We start from the raw sequence: 20,946 nt of genomic DNA, 5'->3' as shown, positions 1-20,946 counted from the left end.
TGTTAGGTGAAAACCAGTTACAGACAATGAGACTCAAGAAGAAGACTTTAAAGCTAGTACATCGGGCAGGGAATGGATATAGAGAGGTAGGAGATACAAGGGTTACTTGAGGTTAAATAAATTAATATTCATACTGCTGGATTGTAAGCTGCCCAAGCAAAACATGAGACGTTGTTCCTCCAAGTTGCATTTGGCCTCACTCTGTCATGATGGACTTAGCCAGGTTGAGATTCCTCAACTTCACTTCATACTTAAAAATCAGTAGCTTTATTTAAAAATTCAAGGAATTAGTTTAAATGTTAGAATTGCTTGTTTCCCTTTAAAATAACATTGTATACTTTTTCTAAATGTTCTAATAGGATTCATACATTTTGTATTTTGGAATTGACAATAAGATAGTCACATTCGGCATCAAGTTTACAGTTCTTAAAACTGTAGAATTTAAAATCAAATTAGAATTGGTTTCATTTTCTCAACTTTTCTACTCAAGCAATAGTTCAGTCACTGATAGTTAATGAAGAAAATTAATTGTTGATAATGTATCCAGTTTAATTTTAGTCAGCATTATCTTCAAGTAGATTGCTGCAAACAATTGCCTTGGAAGAAGCATTGTAGTAATGGAGACACAAGAGACTGCAGATGCTGGTATCTTGAGCAGAACACAAGCGCTGGAGGAACTCAGCAGGTCAGGCAACATCAGTGGAGGGAATGGATAGGTGACGTCTCGGGTCAAGACCATTCTTCAAGACTGATCCTGTCTGAAGAAGAATCCTGGCCTAAAATGCCACTTGTCCATTCCCTCCACAGATGCTGCCTGACACGCTGAGTTCCTCCAGCACTTTGTGTTTTGTTCAGCATTGTTGATGTCAGTTGAACAAGTGCAGTGCCTCAAAGTCATGCCAAGTAGCCATTTCAAAAACGTGTTTGTTTTATTCTTGAAGCACGCTGGTCACACTACAGGGGAACAACATGGATAAGCCAAAACACAATCATTTAATAATATTGTCACAATACTTTTACCCTCTCCTCGAAATGGCAAAATAATTTCATGTAGATGCAGTAGTGTGAGAATTAGTAATATAGTCCAGTTCTAGTCTCTGTGGCAGCATGTATTTTGAATTAGAGTCCAGATATCTAAAGGAAGTGTTGAGAGAACATTTAGAAAATGTATACAAATTCATCATAAGAAATTACAAAGACTTAAGGTGATCAGTAGACAGTCAACATAATACTTCTTTGTAGAATATAGATTAAATAATGAAGATTTTGATCAAGATTCAAGGTTCATTCATCTATGGGATGTGTTAGGGTCAGGACAAACATCCCGAAGAAGGATCCCAACCCAAAACATATTCTCCAGAGATGCTGTCTGACCCGCTGAGTTACTCCAGCACATTGTGTCTTCTTTTTATTGCCCATCCTTAATTGCTGCATTTGGTCTTAATTGCTCAGGAATTCCAGAATTTAAACCCAATGAAAATAAACAAATGACTATACATATTCATATTAAAGTGAAGTGAAGCTTAGATATACAGGCGGTGCTGTTCCCATTAACTCGTTGTCCTTCTAGATGTAAGAGGTTATGATTTTAGGAGATGTTATGAATAAAGCTTTGTGGAATGTGTCCAGGAAGTGATATATAGTATGTTGAATTCAGGATGGTGATTTTAGCTATGTACTTTGGTATGGTCATCATCCTGCCTCTATCGTACAAGGGAATCTAACCTTCCAGAATATTATATTCAGAAGTTGGAGCTCTGGGGTCATGCTCACTGGATCACTGATATAAGATAATACATCAAAAAAGATTATTGCATTTATTATCTTAGTAAGCATAGCAGAATCTGGATAGATCAGAGTCAAAAGAGGAAATGAATGTTCTATACTTGGAAAAAAAAATGTTGTTCACTAAGTTGTGAGATAATTCAAAGATATTGAGTATGTGTCTAAAACTGAGAATATTTGTCCCCAAATATTGAATCTATAAAAATTATAATTATTAGGAACATGCAGAAATGTGTAGGATGGAACTGCAGATGCTGGTTTACACCGAAGATAGACACAAAATTCTGGAGTAACTCGAGCATGTTGTGTCTTGAGTGATGCCTGAATTTTTGTCTTCAGTGGGTTTTTTCTGTATTGCTGATTATTTTGATTGTTTTAGCCCAGAGTAATATCGTGATTTCTATGTAAAATCAGCCTTTGCAGAAACCAATTATTACTCCAGTAATTTGACAGGGGCAGCGTTACAACATTGCTGGTCTTTGCAGGCACATCCCCTGGATCCTAGTTTGAAAATTTACGGCATCTTATCAGGGACTGAACAGAAATAGTTTATTAGTTAAACCCAAGATGCTTCAATATACCTCATTGCAGTTACCAATGCAGCAGCATCTGCAGAGATCTGAGAATAGTGATCCGTTGCTGATGAATGGGACTGTGAACAATGACACTTGGCAGAATTTTTTTTTAACGGAAGAGAATGTAATGCTGTTCTATTATAAACAGACAGATAATTTAACAGCTTTAGCATTGTTTGCTCAGTGCTATCCTCAGTAACAGCAAGTAACAAAATCAGGAAACAATATACGTGATGTGAAAGTGGCTGGGATGGTTCAGTAAGATATGTGCACCTCTGCACTTATCTTTGGCATGAGGAAGCTGTCTTTCCTTTAATATATAATGCATGCATATATATATATTTGCGTCTAACATACACATAGATTGAGAATAAATGCTATTTTACTTAATTTCAAGCATTGAAGGTTCTTTAATATGGTAGATGGAGAAGAATGTTTTTCACTTGCCATTTAGTGATCTAATTTGGATTTGTGCTGAAGAGGCTTCAAGTAGGGGAACAGTGCAGACCTAAAGACCAAAGGAGCAAAAATGAATCTATCCAGAGTTTATGCCTTCGTATTCCTGGTTAGAGCAGCTGTACCTAGATCACTTGATTTCTTCTAGCACTTTCTGGCATGGCCGCAACCTAACAATGGAACTACAGCCTTTTTGAACAAATGTAACTACTTTTGTCTTTACCTGTATGGAGCAAGTTGCTTCTGTTGAATAAAAGAATAGTTCAATAAGAATTATAAAATTATCAGTCTTTTCAAAATCCATATTAGTGAACAGATATGGCAAATACATTTGGACTCTGTACAAATTGTATGCAATAAAGAATTCCTGTCATATTTCTGCAGCTTCTGAACGTACAGATAAGTGTAAATACATTTCATAACTACTTATAACTTTGTCAATGGTATGAATGCTTCTCGAAGTAAAGTGGGAAATGGTAGCCTGTTATCGATATGTAAATTGAAAGATATGTTGTATAATGTGAAACTTTTAAAAATCCAAATATTTTTCAATTTTGCTTTGTGTCTTTTTCTTTAAAAATATAGAGTGATGGTTAAACTATTTATTTAATTTGACAGTGGACTATATGACAGAGGTTCTTGGCTGGTTAGAATGACACATCATTTAAAAACAGAATTGATGAGCATGCCAGATCTTAACATAGCTTTTTCACTTAAAATTGAAGACATTCCTGTTTCCTCCCTTCTAAGCAGTAAACAATCAATTTCTGTGAATTCTGTGAAGTGAAGGGGGAGATAGCAGTTTCACCTCAAACGGCCATGAGGAAACACTTCGTTGTAAAATACAGAATTCACAGAAATTGATTGTTTACTGCTTAGAAGGGAGGAAACAGGAATGTCTTCTATTTTAAGTGAAAAAGCTATGTTAAGATCTGGCATGCTCATCAATTCTGTTTTTAAATGATGTGTCATTCTGGTGACCTCAACGATAATTACCGCAGTGGTTGTCAATCATGGTTAATACGCAAAGGGCTTGTCCTTAGACAGACACAAAAAGCTGGAGTAACTCAGCGGGACAGGCAACATCTCTGGAGAGAAGGAATGGGTGATGTTTCGTGGCGAGACCTTTCTTCACACTCAATTTGTGTCTATCTTTGGTTCAAACCAACATCTGCAAGAAGGGTCTCGATGCGAAACGTGATGCTGGAGTGGCTTAGATAAGTAACCACAGTATATTTTGTAGATGGTACGCACTGCGACCGCTATTCACTGGCGGTGGAAGAAAAGAATGTGTAGGTTGGTTGATGGAATGCCAAACAAGCAGCCTGATTAGTCCTAGGTATTCTGTTGGAAGGAACTGCTGGTTTACACCATAGGCAGACTCAAAATGCTGGAGTAACTCAGCGGGACAGGCAGCATGAAGAAGGGTCTTGACCCAAAACGTCACCCATTACTTCTCTCCAGAGATGCTGCCTGTCCCGCTGAATTACTCCAACATTTTGTGTCTAACTTTAGTTCTAGATATTGTAAAGCTTCAGGGAATTGTCTGATATTATACTTATCCAAACAAATGGAAACAATTCCAGCACACTCCGATAAATGGTGGAAAGACTCTGGAAAGTCAGGAAGTAAGCCACTTGCCACAGGATATTGAATATTGAGGGACTTGGCAATATTAGTCCCATTAATTGTTATTAATGGATGATTAGATTATCTTTGGTCCATGGTGGTCTTTACCTGCCACTTTTGCGGCATGAATACTCCTGTCTCTTGCCATCCGATGACTGAAGAATGTCTAGATCTTGCGTGCAGGGATGGGCTGCATTTTTTGCTGAGGAGATACAAATGGAATTGTAATCGTGCATTCAGTACGATTCAACTACCTACTTCCAACCTTATAAACCTTATAACGGAAGGAAGGTCATTGAACAAGCAGCTAAAGATTTTGGTCTGGGGATCAAGCAGGGTGGTGCAGTGGGCGAGTTGCTGCCTCACTGCGCCAGAGAGCCGGGTTCGATCCTGACTACGGATGCTGCCTGTACGGAGTTTGTACGTTCTCCTTGTGACCGTGTGGATTTTCCCCGGGCGCTCCGGTTTCCTCCTACATGCCAAAAACGTACAAGTACGTATGCTAATTTGGCTCCGGTAAGAGTTGTAAATTGTCCCTCGTGTACGTGGGTGATCGCCGCTCGGCGCGAATTCAATGGGACGAAGGGCCCCTTTCCGCACTGTATCTCTAAACTAAACTAAAAGATAAACCCTTTAGTGATGTCTTTGGGTTGGGATAATTGTCCTGCAACAACCATAGCATCTACCATTGGACAAGATATGACTCTGTTCATTTGATACATATTCACTTCAGTTTAGAAGGGTGACTGATGCCACACTCAATCAATGATCTTAATATCAATGGATGCCACTCTCATCTGACCTCTAGAAATCAGCCATTCAGTCCATGTTTGGAGCAAGCCAGTGATGAGATCTGAAGGCAGAAGCGTTAGAGCAGGGAGGGATGAAATGTTGGGGGAGTTAGAACAGAGTGAGATGAAATACTGGGGGAGACATAGCTATGGCTTTGCAGGGAGAGGGGGGGGGGGGGGGGGGGGGGAGAAGGTTTGCAATGTTGAGCATTCCAGGAGCTCGGTCAAAAGGACAATGATTTAATTTGCCTGGAAAATGTTGTGAATCAAGATGCCAACAAATAAAGTTCATTGACCCGAGTAATCCAGCTACAGTAATCCCTGTATCAGATGGCATTCACATTCTTGCAGCTTCTGAGAGTACTTAAGTAAAGTGAATTAGTTCAAGCTGAAATTGGGGTTCGAAATCTAAACAAAACTATGAAGATTTAATTGTAATTGGGAAACTTCACTGAGAGGCATGACGGTGAATAGCTGACATCTAAGGAATGAATATATGAACTAAGCAATTCCAGCATGGTATAATGGTATAAAAATAAAGAGCCTGAAAAAGGGTCCCGTCCCAAAATGTCCCCCACCCATGTTCTCCAGAGATGCTGCCTGATCCACCGCGTTACACCAGCACTTTGTGCCCTTTTGCATACAATTACATAGGCTTAACAAAATAAGTTAGGGATGGTGTTAGATTCAAAGAGGAGTCATGTAAGGTTGTCAGATAACAAGGCAGACTCGAGGATGGAAGATGAGGAAACTGATAAAGTAGGGGCGAGAAATAGGAGAGGGGAATTAAACTTTCAGGAACATAAAATTGAACGATTAAAGCTTCTATGAATCTGTAAAATAAAATAAAAAGACCAATGACACTGAAGGTCATCGCAATTCCCAGAGGTACCACACGACAAACACTGGAGTTTTGGGGATGTTTCTGATGGAGAAAAATTAAACAGCGTACTGTTCATAGACTTTATAAACTCCACCATCAACAGTGTCACCTCCCTCAAACGGGTGACCATATTCCCGAATCAGAAGCCATGGATGAACAGCGAGTTCTGCCGCCCCGCTGCTCCGCTGCTCCGCTGCTCTGACTAGCTCAGGAGCGAGACGGAGATCGACCAGAAAGTTGTTGCAGCCGCAGGAACCGAAGTCCAGTATGCAGATAGGAAACACCAGGAAAAAAATACTATGACTGTAGGCACATAAATATATTTATTTATTGCTCATATTTATGTCGCTCTTCTAGGGAGATGCTAACTGCATTTCGTTCTCTCTGTACCGTACACTGCACAATGACAATAAAGTTGAATCTGAATCTGAATCTGAATAAAGTGATGCTTTATGAAGTAATGTACTGGTGTGGATTGGAAATTGACAGACAGAAAACAGTGTTGGATTTATAGGCTGCTGTTTCTGAGTTGCAGGTGGTAACTAGTGGGGTGCTGCATGGGTCAGCCCGGCAATGTTGTTATTCCTGATGTATTCATGAATTGGATGAAGGAACAGGAGGTAATGTGTTGAAAGGTTTGCTGTAGACCACATTGGATGGGATCGTGAATCGTGGGGAGAATGCAAAGATGTTTCATGATGACGCTGGTATATTCAGTAAGTGGTTAAAATATCTCACATGCCCCACAATATGGATCAATCAAAGTTACTCACCATTGGCAAAAACAGAAAGGCCATATTGTTAGATCATGCACGAGATCATGTACAAAGAGACTTGAGTGTTCTTGTACACCAGCCCCTGAAAGCAAATATGCAGGTGAAGCCAGCAGTTATGTTGGGCTTCATAGCAAGAGGGCAGGGAGTGGAGAAGGAAGGGAACTTAGAAGCAAAGATGTCTTGCCATAATTATGCAGGACCTTAGGGAGGTCTCACCTTTTATTTAGCCTTTGTCTCCTTACCCAAGAAAGGATGTGTGTATTTTAATGAAGATTCATCAGATTGGTTCTTGGTATGGTGGGATTGCCATATGAGAAAAGATAAGATCAATTAAGTTAATATTCTTTCAGAACTTTAGACAAATAAAAGGGATGTGATTGAAATTGACTAGATTTGACAGGATTAGGCAGAATGGATATGAGTAGGATGGGTTGTCCCTGGCTGGGCTGTCCAGAACCAGGGGTAACTGTTTCAGATTACATGGCAAGTGATTCACTTCTTTTGTTAGGGTGCCACAGTGGCACAGCGATAGAGTTGCAGCCTGTGCCAGAGAACCAGGTTCGATCCTGACTACAGGTGCGGTCCGTACGGAGTTCGTACGTTCTGCCTGTGACCGCGTGGGTTTTCTCTGGGTGCTCCGGTTTCCTCCCACATTCCAAAGACGTACAGGTTTGTAGGTTAATTGGCTTCGGTAGGTTGTAAATTTGTCCCTAGTCTGCAGGATAGTGTTATTGATCACATGGGGTGATCACTGTTCTGGGCAGACTCGGTACGCCGAAGGGCCTGTTTCCACGCTGTGTCTAAAGACTGAAACACAAGTAAGGATTTAATTGTTCTATTTTCGGTACATATGAGCATTGAACACTCTTGACCCTTGACTCGTGAGATGGGGAGAATTTCTTTTTGTGTTCAGATTGCGGTGAATGTGTGGAATTCACTACCAGAGGGCTGTAAAAGCCAAGATGCTGAATACATTTATGAAGGAGAGAGATACATTTCTGGACACAAAAAGCATTAGCACGATGGGGACTGAGTGTAAATCCTACATCAATGTAGATGATCAGTCATGGCCATGTTGAAAGTTGAACTTGCTCAAAGGGCTGAATGATTTACTCCTATTTCCAATTTCTGTGCTTCATTATAACGCCAGCTTCCGAGCACATTTCTCAGAGCATTGAAGTAAATATGCATTCCATTTGTAAATATAAAAATTGGATCTTTTAACCTGCAATGATTACACTGTCAATTCCACTAGTAAGTGGAGATGTGGAGCATGGAACATGGTCGGCATGGGCCAGCTGGGCCGAAGGGCCTGCTTCCGTGCTCTTTGACTCACATAAATAAGCACTTGCAGCTTGTGTGACCTGCAACCATCCCAGAAATCGGCAACGGGAATGGGCAAGCAACTCCAACATGATGGCCAACGAAGAAAGCATTGTCTTCCATCAGACTGATCATCGGGAGACCTTGGATTGGTGTTGCTTTGGGTCGGGACCTTTCTTCAGACAGATATGCTGCCTGACTCACTGAGCTACTCCAGCACTTTTGTAAGCCAGCATCTGCAGTGCCTTGTTTCTACAGGTCCTCCATGCTGGCTCTCCCTCCCACCTAGGTGCCATTAAATTCTTCAAACTCAAATTCAATTGGAGGTACACCAGGAAGCCGATGCATGAAAACGTACTTACAGAAAACTGCATTCGTAATTCTTCGTTACTTAGAGCGCGGTTCAGACCCATTAGACTCGCAGTGAGTGGGGAGGTGGGAAATGACTGGCTACCAATTTCAAGGAGGCCAGCTCTGATAGTGCAACATGCATTCCCTGGTTGGTGGAGCAGTTGAAACCATTCTGGTGGTTTGTTACAATGCACCATTGTTACATGAAGACAATGACTTCGTCCATTTGGGACTGGGGTAAACAGGAAGGGCTGGCTAGATATGTTTGCCTTAGGGCGTGGAAGAGGGAATCAAGGTAAGCTTACAATTTTGTTTGGTATCAGATAATATGATGACAACATGTGGGTAAGCAATCAGTTTCTCAAGACTGTAGCGTTCCAGTTCAGTGTCATTTATATCAGTTAACATGACTACAACAAATGGACGTTCCACTCACAAACGTGAAGAAATGTGAAATTCCCTCGTACTAATGCGTTGAACCCGGTAATGTTATCATATCATGCAATGCACACATGTACTACATCATGGGAGATAGAGACAAAGTGCTGGAGTAACTCAGCGGGTCAGGCAGCATCTCTGGAGAGAAAGGAATAGACGACGTTTTGGGTCGAGTTCCTTCTTTGGACACGGGTCTCGACCCGAAAGGTCACTCATTCCCTTTCTCCAGAGATGCTGCCTGACCCGCTGAGTTACTGCAGCATTTTGTTGCCAATCTTCGCAGTAAACCGGCATCTGCAGTTCCCTTCCTACTACAACGTGAATGTTTATTGGAAAGTAGGTTGCCCAGCAACCCCCGAATGACAGTGAATTGTCTCAGCGACGTCCGACATTGTGGAATCGTTGTTCACCGAGGCATCCAGAGACAAACATTTGGCCATCACCCACCTGCAGTGTGGATCTAATAAGGTGGTCTGGAAAGGGATGTAGTGGACTTTATGGAGGGACATACTGAATGGCTGCATAACCCAGGATTTTGTGTTTCGTGGGCTTTAAGAATATTGCAGTTGCATCTGCAGTTCCTTCCAACAGGATATCTAGGACTAATCAAGCTGCTTGCTTGGCACCCCATTAACCAACCTACACATTCCTTTCTTCCACCACCAGTGCATAGTGGTTGCAGTGTGTACCATCTACAAAATATACTGTGGTTACTTATCTAAGCCATTCTGACGGCACCACCAAACCCAGCAAGGGTTATCATCAAGAAGGATAAGCCCTTGTGTAGGAAGGAACTGCAGACGCTGGTTTACACTGAAGATGGACACAAAAAGCTGGAGTAACTCAGCGGGACAGGCGGCATCTCTGGAGAGAAGGATCGACCTGGGTGACGTTTCGGGTCGACCTGAAACGCCACCCATTTCTTCCCCCCAGAGATGCTGCCTGGTCCACTGAGTTACTCCGGCATTTTGTGTCCATCTTCGGTTTAAATCAGCATCTGCAGTTCCTTCTTACACAGTATGAATATTGAATTCTCTAATTTCAAGTAACTCTTGCATTCCCTCTCTCTCCGTCCAGGTCTTTAGATGCGTTTAACAATGGCACCACATACATGTGTAATAGGCAAAAGGAATGTCACTGTGCAGTTGCATATGTGATTAATAAAGCACTACTGACTCTTGATTTGCAGATACAGCATGGAAACAGGCCCTTCGGCCCACCCAATCCGTGCCGACCAGCGATCCCCATACATTAACACTATCTATCCTACACACACTAGGGACAATTTACAAATTTTCTGAAGCCAATTGACCTACAAACCTGTACGTCTTTGGAGTGTGGGAGGGAAACCGGAGATCCCGGAGAAAACCCACTCAGATCACCGGGAGAACGTACAAACTCGGTACCGACAGCACCCGTAGTCGGGATCGAACCCGGGTCTCTGGCGCTGTGAGTCAGCAACTCTACCGCTGGGCCACCGTGCCGCCCAGAGGGTGGTCACAGTAGGAAATGCATGAGAGTAAAGAAATCCCCAACAGAAGCCGTTGGCTGGTTCTGAGGCACTTCTGTCATATGTTTAATCTGAACTGAAGGGTCATTGTTACATTGCCATTTACAAGACATACATTTATTAATGAATAGCAGTCACCTAAATGACTTAGTGAACAACTGGTTCTGCAACTTATAATGTCAATTATATTTTACGTTGCTGTTTTTATAGCTCACTCACACATCATTCAACGCACATGCTTTGCTTAAATGGATTTGCACTTGATTCCCAAGAGTTTAAATAGATTCAAGATTCAAGATTCAAGGGAGTTTATTGTCATGTGTCCCAGATAGGACAATGACATTCTTGCTCTGCTTCAGCTTAACCGACTGTCTCTCCTTACCTCAGGCTGCAGCCCTTCCCACCGTGGGCTGTGTCCTTTCTCTCTGCGAGAAATCTGGAATAGATTCGCAAATTAACCCCTTTCAGAGTTCACGGTTTTTTTTTAAAACTTTTGCACCGTTTTTCAGTTTCCACCTTGAAGTTGATCAATCCCAATCCTCCAGCGTTTTCTGCCTTTCTATCAAAGTATTTGAGATGTTGGTTTCTCGGTTCTAACTAAAACCCCGATCATATGCAGTGAACGAACAATATTCTCATTGTTTATTCATTTCTGGAATTAGGAAATCTCCTGCCACGTCAGCATTTATTGAACTACCCTCCAATTATTCCTGACCCCAGTTTCTTCCCAGCTGTTATCAGGCAACTGAACCATCCTACCACAACCAGAGAGCAGTCCTGAACTACTATCTACCTAATAATAATAATAATAATAATAATAATAATAATAATAATAATAATAATAATAATAATAATAATAATAATAATAATATAATAATATATTTTATTGTCATTGCACATATTTAGTCTGCAGCTTCCAACCGATGTAAAAGAAAAGTAAAATAAATAAATAAGCTGTGTGACGTGACCATCCGAGGGAGACAGTCCAGGGGGGGTGGGGGACACTCAGCAGGGCCGGTTCAGAGCCGCTATAGCTCTGGGAATAAAACTGTTTCTGAGTCTGGAGGTTCGGGCGTAGAAGGCCTTGTAACGTCTGCCGGAGGGAAGTAGTTCAAACAGTCCGTTACAAGGGTGTGATGAGTCTTTATGGATGCTGACGGCCTTCCTGAGGCACCGTGTGTGGTAGACGCCCTCCAAAGCTGGTAGCTGTGTCCCAATGATCCTCTGCGCTCTGTGGACGACGCGCTGAAGAGCTCTCCTCTCCGCCTCCGTGCAGCTGAGATACCACACAGAGATGCCATACGTTAATATGCTCTCTGTGGTGCAGCGGTAGAACGTTGTGAGCAGCTGTTGGGGCAGACCAGTCTTTTTTAATGTCCTCAGGAAGAACAGTCGTTGCTGTGCCTTCTTGACCAGCGCGGCGGTGTTGGTGGACCATGTGAGGTCTTCTGAAATGTGAGTGCCCAGAAACTTAAAGCTGGACACTCTCTCCACACTTTCCCCGTAGATGGAGATTGGGGCGTATTCTCCATTATGGGACCTCCTGATGTCAATAATCAGCTCCTTGGTCTTGGAGGTGTTTAGTGACAAGTTGTTACGTGCGCACCAGTCCGCCAGGTTCTGCACCTCCGCCCTGTATTTTGTTTCATCACCGTTGGTGATCAGCCCAATCATTGACCGGACTTTACTGGCTTTACCTTGCACTAAACGTTATTCCCTTATCATGTATCTATAAACTGTAGTTGTAATCATGCATTGTCTTTCCGCAACTAAAGCTTTTCACTGTGCATACACGTGACAATAAACTAAACTAAACTGAACTAAACTAACACAAGAAAGACATTCTTGCCATAGAGGGAGTACAGAGAAGGTTCACCAGACTGGTTCCTGGGATGTCAGGACTTTCATATGAAGAAAGATTGGATAGACTCGGCTTGTACTCGCTAGAATTTAGAAGATTGAGGGGGGATCTTATAGAAACGTACAAAATTCTTAAGGGGTTGGACAGGCTAGATGCAGGAAGATTGTTCACCGATGTTGGGGAAGTCCAGGACACAGTTTAAGGATAAGGGGGAAATCTTTTCGGACCGAGATGAGAAAAACATTTTTCACACAGAGAGTAGTGAATCTCTGGAATTCTCTGCCACAGAAGGTAGTTGAGGCCAGTTCATTGGTTATATTTAAGAGGGAGTTAGATGTGGCCCTTGTGGCTAAAGGGATGGAGAGAAGGCAGGCACAGGATACTGAGTTGGATGATCAGCCATGATCATATTGAATGGTGGTGCAGGCTCGAAGGGCCGAATGACCTACTCCTGCACCTATTTTCTATGTTTCTATGTTTCTAAGGTGGACAAAAATGCTGGAGAAACTCAGCGGGTGAGGCAGCATCTATGGAGCGAAGGAATAGGCGACGTTTCGGGTCTCTGACCCGAAACGTCGCCTATTCCTTTGCTCCATAGATGCTGCCTCACCCGCTGAGTTTCTCCAGCATTTTGTATCTACCTTCGATTTTTCCAGCATCTGCAGTTTTTTCTTAAACTAAAACAACGTGAGTTGCCATCTTGAACCACTGTACTCTTTTGGTGAAGGTTATTGGGTCGGTTGTTCTCAGATTTCAACGCTGTGGCAATGAAGGGGCAGCGATATATTTGCAAGGCAGGATGTTGTGTGGCTTGGTGGGGTACCAGCAGGCGATGATGAATCGATGTACAGTGTGAGAAGCTCTACCTCTCCCAGTATCTCGTCTCTCCCGGCTGTAACTCTTCCGCTATTCGATTTTCTCACTGTTCCCTTTTAACATGTAAGAATGTCATTGGTCCAGTACCAGTTCCATTGTTCCACCCTGCCAGTACATATAACAATGAACCACTCTCGACTCTCCTGACTCTTGGCAAATACTCTGTGAGTGAAAATAACTCGCTAACAAATGGCTCCATTCTTTCGGATTTTTGCAAAATAGTTGCCTGTCCTACAGTTAAATTTTAGTATGTGTTTGTTTTGGACGTTCAGGAACAGCTTCTTCCCTACAGCCATCAGGCTATTAAACACTGCAGCCTCCAAATATGCTCTGAACTACATAGACCTGGGGGCATTGGCTTTGTCTTTTTGCACTATTATTGTTTGTGTGTGTGTATGAACGTGTAAATGCGTATGTATATATATGTGTCTGTGAGTGTGTGAGTGTGTGTGTGTGTATGTGTGATTGTGTGTGTGTGCGAGTGTGTGTGTAAGTGTGTGATTGTGTGTGTGTGTGTGAGTGTGTGTGTAAGTGTGTGATTGTGTGTGTGTGAGTGTGCGTGAGTGTGTGTGTGTGAGTGTGTGTGAGTGTGTGTGCGAGAGTGTGTGAGTGAGTATGTAAGCATGTGAGCGTGTGTGAGTGTGTGCGCGTGTGTGTATGTATGTGTGTAAGTGTGTGATTGTGTGTGAGTGTGTGAGAGTGTGTGAGTGGGTGTGTGTGTGTGTGTAAGTGTGTGATTGTGTGTGTGAGTGTGTGCGTGTGTGTGTGTGTGAGAGTGTATGAGTGAGTGTAAGCATGTGAGCGTGTGTGTGTGTGTGTGTGTGTGTGTGTGTGTGTGTGTGTGTGTGTGTGTGTGTGTGTGTGTGTGTGTGAGTTTTTGAGTGAGTGTGAGTGTGTGTGTGTGTGTGTGTGTGTGTGTGTGTGTGTGTGTGTGTGTGTGTGTGTGTGTGTGTGTGTGTGTGTGTGTGTGTGTGTGTGGGTGTGTGTGAGTTTTTGAGTGAGTGTGAGTGTATGAGTCTGTGTAGGAAGGAACTGCAGATACTGGTTTAAACCAAAGATAGACACAAAAAGCCGGAGTAACTCAGTGGGACAGACAAGTAAGAATTTCATTGTTCTATCTTGGACATATGACAATTAAACATTCTTGACTCTTGGCTCTTGATTTAAATGGGATAGTTGAATAAAGCTAATGCTTCTTTGTGAATTGCTTTATTTCTTTTATTGAAAATAGCCAAGGAAATATGAATCGTAGGAAACAGATTTAAAGTGAAAACATAATTCAAGGCACTCTGCCAAACCAACATTTGGACGATTATTCCTTGTGGGGGAAGGAAGCAAGTGATGAGCGTGGGGTTTAGAAGTGTATGATATAGAATATTTTCGATTCAGCCTGAATTTGAGAGAGAGGGTCAGGTTACTGCCATTGATGATGGAGTAGAGAGATAAGTTCAAAGCCAGGTGTGGAGGAAGGAACTGCAGATGTTGGTTTAGACTGAAGATAGACACAAAATGCTGGAGTAACTCAGCGGGTCAGGCAGCATCTCTGGAGAGATGGAATGTGTGATGTTTCAGGTCTCAACCCGAAATGTCAGCCATTCCTTCTCTCCAGAGATGCTGCCTGACCCGCTCAGTTACTCCAGGGTTTCTGTGTATGTCTTCGGTGTCAACCAGCATCTGCAGTTCCTTCCTACTCATTGTTCATATTGTTGGGTTGTAAGCTACTGCTTTTACATGCATCCACTCCTATTTCATTCCCATGAACTTACCACCACAGAAGACACAGAGTGCTGGAGTAGCTCAGTGGGTCAGGCAGCATCTCAGGAGAAGATGGTTTTAAACTCAGTTAAGTGGAGAGTGGCCCCTGCAGCCACATGTGCTTTGGGCAACGCATTCAGAGTCTATCGAGGTTTTGATCTCAAGCAGTGAGCTTTGGAATGATAGATTCAGACCACCCAATTGTTGGCACACACTGACATCAAGGGAGAGAAACAAGGGCTGTGGAGGTTTGGTCCTGACAGTGAACTGAACATGGGTGAAAAATACAGCAGGCAGACACAAAATGCTGGAGTAACTCAGCGGGACAGGCAGCATCTATCAGGGCCCATTCCTTCTCTCCAGAGATGCTGCCTGTCCCGCTGAGTTACTCCAGCATTTTGTGTCTATCTTCGGTTTAAACCAGCATCTGCAGTTGCTTCGTACACGTGAAAAATACAGTCCTGGGTCAGTGAGATTGAAGAAGTATTAACAGTTGGTTTAGCATCATTGTGCAACCATGGAGAAGGGGGAATTCATTGCTAACAGAGAGGCACTGTATGTGGGTGACATATTTAGCTCCATTTCCCTGGTACATCAATGATTACATGTCAGACAGGAATCTGGCAAACATCATTAGTGCAAACTCCCCAGGTTCGATCCTGATCTCGGGTGTTGCCTGCACGGAGTTTGTACGCTCTCCCTGTGACCGCGTGGATTTTCTCCGGGGGCTCCCGTTTCCTCCCACGTTCCAAACATGTGCAGGTTTGTCGAAAATTGCCCCCAGTGTGTAGGATGCAAAAGTGGAATAACATAGAACTAGTGTACAGGTGATCAATGGTCAGCATGGACTCGATGGGCCAAAGGGCCTCTTTCCATGCTGTACCTCCTGACCTAAAAGGTTTGTATCGCTACTTTAACTAACATGTTATGCTACGATTTATCATTCACTGTCTGCCACAAACACAGATTGTTTTAATAAATGGAACAATGGTACAAAGTACTTTCCAAAGAGAGATTTCTCCGCCTCTTTTAGGGCGGCACGGTGGCGCAGCGGTGGAGTTGTAGCCTAACAGCTTTTACAGCGCCGGAGACCCGGGTTCGATCCCGACTACGGGTGCTGTCTGTACGGAGTTTGTACGTTCTCCCTGTGTTCGCGTGGGTTTTTCATAGAGCTTCAGTTTCCTCCCACACTTCAAAGACGTACAGGTTAGTCGGTTAATTGGCTTGGCATAAATGTAAATTGTCCCTTGTGTGTGTGTAGGATAGTGTTAATGTGCGGGGATCGCGGGTCGGCACGGACTCGGTGGGCCGAAGGGCCTGTTACTGAGCTGCATCTCTAAACTAAACAAGACGACAGATGGCACAATGGGCTAAGTGTTCGGCTGGCGACCGGAAGGTGGCCGGTTCGAATCCCGCTTGGAGTGCATACTGTCGTTGTGTCCTTGGGCAAGACACTTCACCCACCTTTGCCTGTGTGTGAATGTGTGTGAGTGATTGGTGGTGGTCGGAGGGGCCGTAGGCGCAGAATGGCAGCCACGCTTCCGTCAGTCTGCCCCAGGGCAGCTGTGGCTACAGAAGTAGCTTACCACCACCGAGTGTGACTGAGGAGTGAATGAATAATGCGATGTAAAGCGCCTTGAGTATTAGAAAGGCGCTATATAAATCCCATCCATTATTATTATTATTAAACTAAATAGTACATTGTTGTACCTTCCAAAGAGGGATTTCTACACAGCTAAAAAGCTGGATCTGAACTAAAAATCCACTGTGGTTGCTTTCCTTCCTAAATTGGACATCATTTTGCTCTGGTTGCAGTTCCTTGCAATTCCACTGTCAAAAAAAAACATTTCTAAGCCGGCAATTTGCTGTTTTGTTTTGTCAGCGATTTGCTTTTTTAAAATGCAAATTGCAAATTGAAACGTTGCTTTTTGCTCCTCTGGGGCATATTGGATTTATAATAAGTTTGTTTTTTATTATTTTAATTGCTGAATGCAGACCATTTTAAACCTTCATAGAATAATAATGAACCTGAGAACTTTGTGACTGAAAAACACGAAAAAAAAAATAAAAGATTATTTTGGTGTCAGAGATTTGTGATTGTGCGTTGGCTTTTTACTAGGATCCCTACATATGATCCTACATATATATACAACCCCACATTCAGCGTTTCCCGCCTTGGATAGTGTAAGTGGTGGCCGATTAGGAAAAGGGGAGATGCAGCGAGACCTGGGTGTCATGGTACACCAGTCATTGAAAGTAGGCATGCAGGTGCAGCAGGCAGTGAAGAAAACGAATGGTATGTTAGCTTTCATAGCAAAAGGATTTGAGTATAGGAGCAGGGAGGTTCTACTGCAGTTGTACAGGGTCTTGGTGAGACCACACCTGGAGTATTGCGTACAGTTTTGGTCTCCAAATCTGAGAAAGGACATTATAGCCATAGAGGGAGTGCAGAGAAGGTTCACCAGACTGATTCCTGGGATGTCAGGACTTTCATATGAAGAAAGACTGGATAGACTTGGCTTATACTCGCTAGAATTTAGGAGATTGAGAGGGGATCTTATAGAAACGTACAAAATTCTTATGGGGTTGGACAGGCTAGATGCAGGAAGATTGTTCCCGATGTTGGGGAAGTCCAGGACAAGGGGTCACAGCTTAAGGATAAGGGGGAAATCCTTTAGGACCGAGATGAGAAGAAACTTTTTCACACAGAGAGTGGTGAATCTCTGGAACTCTCTGCCACAGAGGGTAGTTGAGGCCAGTTCATTGGCTATATTTAAGAGGGAGTTAGATGTGGCCCTTGTGGCTAAAGGGATCAGGGGGTATGGAGAGAAGGCAGGTACGGGATACTGAGTTGGATGATCAGCCATGATCATATTGAATGGCGGTGCAGGCTCGAAGGGCCGAATGGCCTACTCCTGCAACTATTGTCTATGTTTCTATGTATCTAAGGTATCTGGAAATGCTTCACATCGAAATAATCACAAAAGAAATATAAAATTAAATTGAACTTCAATGTCCAATAATAATTGTGCAGTTCAGTCAGGGCGACACGGTGGAGCAGCGGTAGAGTTGCTGCCTTACAGCGACAGAGTCCCGGGTTCGATCCTGACCACGGGTGCTGTCTGTATGGAGTTTGCACGTTCTCCCCGCCACCTGTGCGGGTTTTCACCGAGATCTTAATTTTCCTCCCACACTCCAAAGACGTGCAGGTTTGTAGGTTAACTGGCTTGGTATAAAAACATCAATTGTCCCTAGTGTGTGTCGGGTAGTGTTCATGTGCGGGGATCGCTGGTCGGCGCGGAGTCGGTGGGCCGAAGGGCCTGTTTCCGCGCTGCATTTCTAAACTAAACTAAACTAAACTAATCGGCAAAGGCCACATATGGAGTGCTTTCCAGTTCATTCGAAGAGGAGCCAAGAGTTTGACATAGGCATGGAATCATATTCCAAAGCATGGAAACATACCACATCATTGATTTTAGAGCAGAGGTTTCTGGCTTTAACCTTCAATGGCAGTGAACAGCCCTCATCAGAATCCCCACAGGCAGCCAGCATTGTGGCCACATGCTCGACAAGTGGGAGGGTTTGGATGATCCAAAGTACAATGTGGCCACTCATCCCTCACCATGGAACATATGGAGTCATAGAATCGTACAGCATGGAAACAGGCCCTTCGGCCCAGATACCACATGTTAGCTAGTTCCATTCGCCTGCGTTTAGCCCCTATATCTATACCTTTCCTGTCTATGTACCTGTCCAAATGTATTTTAAATGCTGCCTCAACTACCTCTTCCAGCAGCTCATTCCATACACTCACCACCCTCTGGGTGAAAAAGTTGTCCCTCAGGCTCCTATTAAATCTTTCCCCTCTCACCTTAAACCTTTATCCTCTGGTTCTTGATTCCCCATTTCACCCTTAAGGTCTGTTGTTGACTTCTCCACACAGCATCTTGGGAAGAGATTGACTGGATTGTAAAGGGCTCGACTTCCACATGTCCAACTTTATCATGTCCAACGACTGAAGAACGTGATCTTGTTCCTGAAGCCGTACAAATCACTACATTACATCGTGACGGAAGGAACTGCAGATGCTGGTTTACACCAAAGATAGACACAAAATGCTGGAGTAACTCAGCCGGACAGGCAGCATCTCTGAAACGAAGGAAAGGGTGACATTTCGGGTTGAGACCCTTCTTCAGTCTGTCTGAAGAAGGGTCACGACCCGAAAAGTCACCCATTCCTTCTCTCCAGAGAAACTCCATTGTATCAATTGGTACATAAGGTACTGCCAGAATATGCCTCCCTCCAGTTCAGCTGCAACCTGTCCCTGGAAAAGAAAGAAACAGTTTGATAGACTGACCAAAACTCGATTTAAACATCAAAAAAAAAATAATTCAATTCAATTCAATTCAATTCAAGAAGGTCCCAAAACCCCATGGATCGGTAGTGATTGGCCATCTGATGAAAATTGGGTTCGGGTTAGGCTGTGCATTGTTTTTGCCCATCAATGCCTTAATATTATTAATAGCTTAAAAGCTTCCTTAATGATTCATGGCAATGATATCAAGTGATTGTCCACTGCCTAACCATAGAGTGGGATGCTCTACTGGTGTGTAGAGTGACCACAACACTGCAATTACAACCTTACGACTCGGACACGCTGCTATACATAGAATCAGATATAAAAAGTAAAACCATAATTATGCCTAAGTTCCTTTTTATAAAATGGGTGCCGTAGAAATATAACCATCATTCTAAAAACAAACCAAAAACAAGGTGCTCCCTTTTCTTATTCATTCATAAATACCTCTGTCTGGGCTGTTCTTTAATGAACAAAAAGGCAGGATGGAAATTGCGCACACACACACACACTTTAACCCACTCTATATGAACATTACTTTGTACCATTAGCTGACAAAGATATTTCGGTAAAGCAATCCTTAATATCATTTCACATCATCACATCTGATTTGGGCCAAAGGTAGGCATGTGGGACTAGTGTAGATAGGACATGTTGGCCGGTGTGGGCAAGTTGGGCCGAAGGGCCTGTTTCCACGCTGTATCATTCTATGACTATGACTCCACTAGTTGGGCCGAAGGGCCTGTTTCCACGCTGTATCATTCTATGACTATGACTCCACTAGTTGGGCCGAAGGGCCTGTTTCCACGCTGTATCATTCTATGACTATGACTCTACTAGTTGGGCTGAAGGGCCTGTTTCCACGCTGTATCATTCTATGACTATGACTCTACTAGTTGGGTCGAAGGGCCTGTTTCCACACTGTATCACTCTGTGACTCTATGCCTCGTCCACCTTTGACCCTTTCATTTTTGGAAGACATTGATACATTCAGTACTTTGGTCAACATTCATTCATTAGTTTAATATAAAAATCTGAATTTTAAATTAAAAATGTAAGTACAGTCAGCACCCCCACAATTTCTATTCTTACCTCCTTCAGCAGCCTAGAATTTGTCCCATCCGGACTATCAACATTAATTATAGACATCCATCCCACTGTTTCCTTCTTCGCTATGTTTACCTCATCCATTTTTAATCCCAGTATCTCCCTTGTTTCTCTTAGCTTTTGCAATGTACAATACTAAAAACCAATGTAAATTATGACTTTAATTCCTCCCTTTGTGTTCGGAAGCTCCGAGCCCACGGATAAATTTGATTCACGAGTCGGTCCTCTTTTATCCTGCCAGATCTTTCCTATTTTCCTAGTCTGACTCTCTTATTGTTTGACCCATCCCAGAGATACCTGTAGGCAGTGGGTGGTAATGCCACAGTTACTGCATTGATTGTGGCAGCCTGCCTCTGGACCAAGTGCAGGTACGACTAGCAGAGTTTTGGTGCGGCCCAACATTTAGTTTAGAGATCCAGCGCAGAAACAGGCCCTTCAGCCCATCGAGTCTGCACCCACCCATCACTCACCTG

General features: G+C 43.1%; 1 long non-coding RNA gene across 1 annotated transcript; it reads left to right on the top strand.

Annotated features, from left to right (window-relative positions):
- The first annotated feature begins 729 nt into the window (after positions 1-729).
- Positions 730-20,004, top strand: LOC116989039. The gene is made up of 3 exons (XR_004416111.1): positions 730-1,050; positions 17,270-17,277; positions 19,992-20,004. It is a non-coding gene; the product is annotated as an uncharacterized LOC116989039 (long non-coding RNA).
- The last annotated feature ends 942 nt before the right edge of the window (positions 20,005-20,946 follow it).

The sequence above is a fragment of the Amblyraja radiata genome, chromosome 28 (genome assembly GCF_010909765.2).
Source record: "Amblyraja radiata isolate CabotCenter1 chromosome 28, sAmbRad1.1.pri, whole genome shotgun sequence".
Taxonomy (NCBI): Eukaryota; Metazoa; Chordata; class Chondrichthyes; order Rajiformes; family Rajidae; genus Amblyraja; species Amblyraja radiata.
The sequence above is the reverse complement of the archived record's forward strand: the minus strand, read 5'-3'. Positions and strand labels throughout refer to the sequence as shown.